The following is a 7,911-nucleotide window of genomic DNA, read 5'->3' as shown; positions in this document are numbered from 1 at the left end:
CTATTTGTTGAATTTCTTGTATTGAATCTAATGATCTTAAATAGAACCACCATGAATTACTATTGATGGAAGCTAAACCTGAACATGGGCTTCCCTGGTAGCTCAGATGGTAAAGGATCTGTCTGCAAAGCAGGAGACCCAGGTTTGATCCCTGGATGGGGAAGATCCCCTGGAAAAGGGTATAGCTACCCACTCCAGTATTCCTGCCTGGAGAATTAAATGGACAGAGAAGCCTGGGAGGCTACAGTCCATGGGGTTGCAGAGAGTCAGACACGACTGAGCAACAGACACTTTCACTTTTTACTTCAAAGCTGAACATAGAACCTCTAGAGGCCACCTTTTGGCCTCCTGACTCTGTTATGACCTAGTGGTTAAAAGCACAGCCCTTGGAGTCAGTCCTGGTCTCAACTAGTTGTTATTAGCTATGTCTCTTTGGGTAAGTTATATAGTTCTTCTAAGCTTGGGTGTTTTCATATATTAAATGGAGCTAATAATAATAATGCCTACTTTATGAGATGGCTTCCCTCGTAGCTCGGTCAGTAAAGAATCCACCTGCAATTCAGGAGACCCGGGTTTGATTCCTGGGTCAGGAAGATCCCCTGGAGAAGGAAATGGTAACCCACTCCAGTATTCTTGCCTGGGGAAGCCCGTGGACAGAGGAGCCTGATGGTGGAAAGTGTTGGAAACAACTGAGCAACTAAATCACCACCACCACTTTATGAGAGATTACATATATGTACATGCTAAAGCCCCTAGTTGAGTGTCTAATATTCAACAGGTACTCAGTCAGTAGTCATTAACATTTCCTTTTCCCCATCCTTTATAGTCAACCTCAGTCCCTGTCCCTAGCAAGGTATTTAGTTTTTTCTTTGCCCGCTCCAGTTAGACCAAACTGTGGGTCTAAGGGGTCAAAAATTATTCTGGTAATTTCATTTATAACTGCACTTCAGTTAAGTGTACTTCTACTACCTTCCTGAGTTTTACTTAATTAATAAAATTGACTCTTTTCAATGCTCTTGTTATTTTTTATAACTTCATGGAAACCTTTGCAAAATTCAAATTAGTACTTCTAATATTTCTATCCCTGAGAACAGTAAAATAAATAGAGTTAAGTTATGCTTCACTTTGCCAGACAACTCTCTGTAGTGGCATATTTTGGCAAAAAAAGTGAAATAGTGAAATTTTCACATAAATTAGATATTTCACAGAGTTTAAAATTTTATCTGTCTGTTCTGATGAAACAGTTGTAAAAGAATCCACCTGCTGTGCAGGAGATAGGGATTCAGTCCCTGGGTTGGGAAGATCCCCTAGAGAAGGAAATGTCAACCCATTCCAGCATTCTAGCCTGGAGAATCCCAAGGACAGAGGAGTCTGGCAGGTTACAGTCCGTAGGATCACAAAGAGTTGGACACGACTGATCACTGAGCACATGTGTATTCTGATGAAAAAGCCCAATCTTTCCCTGTGCCAATAAGAGATAAATTGTTCTGAATACAGGTGTATCCATCACATATAGAGTTATTATGTCAATAACTTTCTATAGCTACATTTTATTGTTTCAAAAAATACAAAATAAAAATTGGTTTAGGGCATCATTACCTGAGGAGATCTCAGAACAAATCTGATCAAAATAAAATGCTTTTTTACTCCTTTTGTTTGTACCACAAAATGAATGTCAATACTTTGTTTACATTTCATTTCTTTTCACAGTTGGAACTTTCTATCACTTGAAATATAAGTTGATTTTCACATAAGTAAACAAATTGTAATGCCCCCGTGTAGCTCTCTCTTGTTTTCTTCATCCCTTTTTTAAAGGGGGTTCATAATTATTTATTTTTTTAAAAAGTCAGTAAAGCCACTTTAAGCCAAGCTCCAAGATTCAAAAGAAACTTTAGACGTTATTAGAGAAAGTTGTCTAAAACTGATCTTGGAGATATCTTAGTGAAAACACAATTCAAGCAAGAGAAGTCATTTTCTGACTACCTACCATGTGCCAAGCATCACAGCAAGCCCCACAGATATTAATAAAATGCTGAATAATAACATTGTTCTCAGTTACAAAAGGCTCATTTTGCAGAAGGAGAGGCAGAGAGCAGCCACTTAAATAATTAATAGTGTAACAGTGTTCTAGAACTATAATGAAAGTATAATAATGTTCTAGTTATAGAAAAATTGTTAATTTCATTTAACTTCTCTAATTCTAGGTTTTCTATTTGTATAATGGAGACTAGCATTAGCCCTATCTCATAGGTCATTAAAAAGATAAAATGGGATACTCTGAAGAATTGTGGCTGGCATGTGGTAAGTACTCAAAAAGCTTAGCCACTGTCATTATTTGTACTATTGCTGTAATTATTAGGAAGAGTCACAGAGGGTTTTACTGAGCAGGCAATATTAAAACTGGGTGTTCAGAGAGGGATGGAGAAAGAATAAGACTTTGCCTATTTGCAAAGGGCAAGGAGCATTGCAAGCAGAGGTAAGGACATGAGCCAAGAGACAAGCTGGGGAAGAGCATGCTGTTAAGTTTTGTGGAAGGACAAGTAACCCAAGTAAATGGAACATGGGAACATGGGTCTGAGTGATAAGAAATGGGGCTAGACCATGAAGAACCTTGGGCTCAATGCCAAGTGCTGAACTTCATCCTGGGGATAGTGCACACCATTAAATATTTTTAAGTAGCAGAGTGATACAATCAAATTTGTTTTTTGGAAGATAGCAGTAAAAATATTAGTGATAGTTAGAAATCTATGATAATAGTTTATATGAGGAAAGTAGTAATAGCTAACAGATGATGCTTGTAATGTTCATATGCTAATTGTTTGCCTAATTATGTGTACTCTTATAACAAGGCAGATGCTATTATTGTCTCCATTTTACAGATGTTTAACTTAGGTATACAGTTGTTAAATAATTTGCTTAAAGTTTCCATAGGGTGTGTGTGTTGAGGATAAGATTCAAAACCAAAATATCTTACTCCTGAGCCTCCATATTTAACCACTGTCCATTGTTTCTCAATTAACAAGACAGAAAGCAGTAATGGAAAGGAATGTTGTATTCAAGGGGGATTTTTAAATTAGAACCAATGGAATTTGATGACTGACTTTTCATTCAATAAAAATTGATTGAGTTTCTACCACATGACGAGCAGCTAAAACAAACAAACATAAAAGACAGGCTGGCACCTGTTCTCAGGAAGCATATTTGCCACTGCAAGAACAAACAGTTTGTGGTTTATATTAAGAACAAAAAAGAAAAATAGAATAATGGATAATAGAAAATCATATAAGGAGATCTACTTTAGTTCAGTCACTCGTGACTCTGAGAAGGCGGCCTTTAAACTGAGATATGAAGAATCCTATATGATTATGTGTGTGTGTGCTTAGTTGCTCAGTCATGTCCAACTCTTTGTGACTCTTTGGACTGTAGTCTGCAAGGATCCTCTGTTCATGGGATTTTTCAAGCAAGAATTCTGGAGTGTGTTGCCATTTCCTCTTGCAGGGGATCTTCCCAACCCAGGGATCAAAACCTTGTCTCCCGGGCCTCCTGCATTTGCTGGCGCATACTTTATCCTCTGAGCCATTGGGTAGAGAATAATGATTCATTATTTCAAATGATTCATTATTTCAGTTCCTGTTGCTGTTTTGTGTTTTCAGTGTGACAAATACAGTAATATGGTAGGAAAGTTTCAGGAAGAAATTTAAACTAGAATTTGAAACAGAGTATGCTTTCCATAGATGAACTGGGGATTGGGGCGGAGGGTGGGGGGCATGGGAAGGATTCCAAATCCCGAAAGGACACAAACAAAATTGCAGACATCCAAAAGCAAAAAAGTTCTAGAGAGACGGTAATTGGATTGATTTAGTGGGGCTGACTAAGAGTTCTTTTCTGACAGTCATTAATAGTAAAGCTAGAAAGCTGATTCCTGATAGAATGTGGGGGGAGTTTAAATGCAAGATTCAACATGTTAGAATCTCTTCCTGTAGGTGATGAAGAAGTCCTGAAGGCTAGGAAGGAAGGGACAGAATGAGAATATCATTAATCTGAGAATGCTGTTCAGCAGACTGCAGTCAGCAAGTTTATATGAAGCCCTTTCCCAGATAGGCAGAGGTAAGATGAGGACTAGGCTATAGGAAGTGGAGTCCTCCTCAACAATCAAGACAGCGTGCAGGGCTGGCACAAGAAATTCAGATACCCTGAAAGACACTAGAAACAGCCAGACTAGAACATCCAAGATCTACTCATCCATCTAAAATACAATATGAAATATAAGAGCCAAGATGTAGAGTCAAAACAAGGTAAGAGTAACTGAGAGATTCACAGCTGGTAGACATGGCAGGGGGACCTGAGGCTAAAGAAATGCCCAAGTCAGAGAACATAAGCTGTCACAGCCCATAGATGAGATGCAAAATGGGGATGGGGTTGTAAAGGTAAGACATGTTTCAAAGTAAGACTACATCAGATTTGTCACCTATTAGAATGCCAAAAGAGGGAGAATTTTGAACATGGTGAATGCAAAAATGGTGATGCCACTGTTAGAAATGGGGAGACAAGCAAAGTCTACTTTTAAAAGGTGACAGGAAGATGAAAAATTTGGTTTTGGACATGTTATTTTGAGGTGATGCTAGGTCCAAGTAGAAATGTCTTCAAGGTCATAGAAATGTGAGAGTGGAGGTCAGGATTGTAGGTAGGCACTGTTTGTATAGCTAGAACCAAATGAAGGTGTTGAAATACATGAAATTCCAAAGAGACAGAAGTTAAGAAGTGAGAAAAATCAAGAGCCAAAACCAGAACCTCTCTGTTTGAGATAAAAGCAGAAAGGGAGAAAAAGGAACAAATTGAAGAGGTCAGTTCAGTCACTCAGTCGTATCTGACTCTTTGCAACCCCACGGACTGCAGCACACCAGGCCTCCCTGTCCATCACCAACTCCCAGAGCTTACTCAAACTCATGTCCATTGAGTCGGGGATGCCATCCAACCATCTCATCTTCTGTTGTCCCCTTCTCCTCCTGCTGTCAATCTTTCCCAGTATCCAGGTGTTTTCAAATGAGTCAGTTCTTCACATCAGGCGGCCAACATATTGGAGCTTCAGCCTAGGATCAGTCCTTCCAATGGATATTCAGGACTAATTTCCTTTAGGGTTGACTGGTTTGATCTCCTTGTAGTCCAAGGGTCTCTCAAGAGTCCTCTCCAACACCACAGTTCAAAAGCATCAATTCTTCGGCATTCAGCTTTCTTTATGATCCAATTCTCACATCCATACACGACTACTGGAAAAGCTATAGCTTTGACTAGACAGATCTTTGTCAGTAATGTCTCTGCTTTTTAATATGCTGTCTAGGTTTGTCATAGCTTTTCTTCCAAGGAGCAAGCATCTTTTAATTTCATGGCTGCAGTCACCATCTGCAGTGATTTTGGAGCCCAATAAAGTAAAGTCTGTCACTATTTCCATTGCTTCCCTTTCTATTTGCTATGAACTAATGGGACGGGATGCCATGATCTTCATTTTTTGAATGTCAAGTTTTAAGCCAGCTTTTTCATTCTTCTCTTTCACTTTCATCAAGAGAGTCTTTAGTTCCTCTTCACTTTCTACCATAAGGGTGATGTCATCAGCATATCTGAGGTTATTGATATTTCTCCTGGCAATCTTAATTCTAGCTTGTGCTTCATCCAACCTGACATTTCACATGATATACTCTGAATATAAGTTAAATAAGCAAGGTGACAATATACAATATATTGAAGAGGTAGGAGAAAATTTAAATTGGCTAATGTCACAGAACCCAGAGAGGACTATATGAATGGGGATGGGCACTAGGTGAGAGCAGATGCTAGTAGCTTCAGGTTCTTGCCAGTTTGTCTCCTGCCCTCTCCATGTCCTCCTCTGCCCACTCTCCAGCACTTCCTCACAGAAGTAACCCTCTACATGATCAGGGCATCCTTTGCCTCCAGAGGATAGCAGGAATGGAGAAAGAAATGTCAACACTTAGATTTTGAATTCCAGAGTAGCCTCTTGAAACTAGTAGGTTTTTGTTTTAAAAAGCTGAGCTTTAGAAAAATTGAAGCCGAAGACTTCTTGGGTTTGTTTGATGGTTCAGTGGCAAAGAATCCGCTTGCAATGCAGGAGACATGAGTTCGATCGCTGGGTCAAGAAGACCCCCTGGAGAAGGAAATGGCAACCCACTCCAGTAATCTTGCCTGAGAAATACCATGGACAGAGGAGCCTGGCAGGCTACAGTCCATGGGGTCACAAAGAGTCAGACACAGCTGAGCAACTAAACAAGATTTCTTCTGTAAAAGAGCCAAAGTAACACCTCTTACCATCCTCTGAGAAGAAGGGGTTCAAAGTGAAAGGAGAAAACTTAGACTCTAGCAGGTCCTCACGAGAGGCATTTTTCCTGCCCATCCAAGAGTCGGTCTTGGGGGGAGGGTGGTAGATAACAGGCTCACCATAGGAGCCTTGGGGGATCTGTAGATGAGACTTGGGTCTGTTTCACATCAGAGCTCTGCAAGTGAAGCAGGAAGCACGCCATAGAAGTGCCTTGGGCCACAACATGCTGAAGCCAGTGGGACAGAGAAGCCCAGTGACAGTTATGAGTGGCTCACAACCCTGGGAAAGGGTGGAGACACCCTTTCCTTGCTTCAGAGAATAAAATATACAAAGGAAACAGCCAAGGGACCAAAGGGTGTAAGGTTCTTAAAAAAGATCACATCTGCAGACTTCAGGGTGGACTGTGCCAACAGGAACCCAGGGGGCAGACCTGGTATATGTCAACATGAGCAATGACCAGCCACCTCAAGGGATTCAGAGCAGAATACTCTGCTTATTCAATGCCATACTGCTGTACATGACCCCTCCAACACCTGCTCCCTCTCTCCCCCCTTAAATTAGATGCCATCCTAGGCGAAGGAGGGAAAGCGCCCTGAACTGCACTACACTTAAGCCTAAATTACTGAGAAATTACCGTACTTGCCCAAGTTTACCTCAGGTTATAAGGTAAAGCTCTCTATTATCAGATGGAAACAAGAGCTAGAAGTAGAAATTAGATTTTGTTGTGGAAAAATGAAGTGTTATCATTTGCACACCTTTGTGTCTGTTGGATTTGCACTTGCTATACAGACAGGCCTAAAAACTATGTTGTTCCCTGAATAGTTACATTGATCTATTTTTGATACAGACCCAAAAAAGGCACAAAAACGCTAAAAATTAAGAATAAAATCATACCTAAGCAATATGTAATAGTGCCACAAGGGTTATATATGAGGTTATGGGTGTCAGAGGAAAAAATGGGTTTTTTATTCCATTATAGATAATTAAGTGATACAACCACTCAGTTTTTACTACCGCTCTTCTAATGATAGCTATAAAGGACATCAAATATAGTCTGTACCATTTAAGTATGTCAAGTACTATTCAACTTCTAAGAATGTAGAAATGGAATCGTCTCGAAACAAGTCAATTAAATGCTTTTGCAATTATTTAGACAAAGGATCAGTTTTTACCCCCCAAAGGCTATATCAGGATAGAAAGTGCTTTTAAAAATCCATTGCGTTATTTCAGCTGAGGATTGTGAGTGAAGTGCAGTGATGATTTATTTTAATACCAAAAAAAAAAAAGCTTTAAAAAGAAAATCTAACTCCACTGAAGGGGGGGAAAAAAAAGCAATATACTGTTTTAGTGCCAAATATTGTCAGATTTAATCAATTTAAGATGTATACAATGTTGGCTTTTTTGGGGTACCCCTAACCAGATCACAGAAGTCAAGGTGGTAAGTATAACAAAAACTAGGTAATAAATACAGTCTGGCTCTGAACTTTTATCCATCAATTCTACTGGATAAAAAAAACTATCAGTGTTGAATCACGTAATGTTCCAGGAGCCTCATGTCTCTTCTTAGTGTTAATTCCTTTACC

General features: G+C 39.6%; 1 long non-coding RNA gene across 1 annotated transcript; it reads left to right on the top strand.

Moving 5' to 3' along the window:
• The first annotated feature begins 302 nt into the window (after positions 1–302).
• On the top strand, positions 303–7,614 carry LOC145506663 (uncharacterized). The gene is made up of 3 exons (XR_014054141.1): positions 303–436; positions 2,205–2,301; positions 3,984–7,614. It is a non-coding gene; the product is annotated as an uncharacterized LOC145506663 (long non-coding RNA).
• Positions 7,615–7,911: the final 297 nt, after the last annotated feature.

This window comes from Giraffa tippelskirchi, chromosome 5 (assembly GCF_054371585.1).
Source record: "Giraffa tippelskirchi isolate mGirTip1 chromosome 5, T2T-mGirTip1v1.2.pri, whole genome shotgun sequence".
Taxonomy (NCBI): domain Eukaryota; kingdom Metazoa; phylum Chordata; class Mammalia; order Artiodactyla; family Giraffidae; genus Giraffa; species Giraffa tippelskirchi.
The sequence above is the reverse complement of the archived record's forward strand: the minus strand, read 5'-3'. Positions and strand labels throughout refer to the sequence as shown.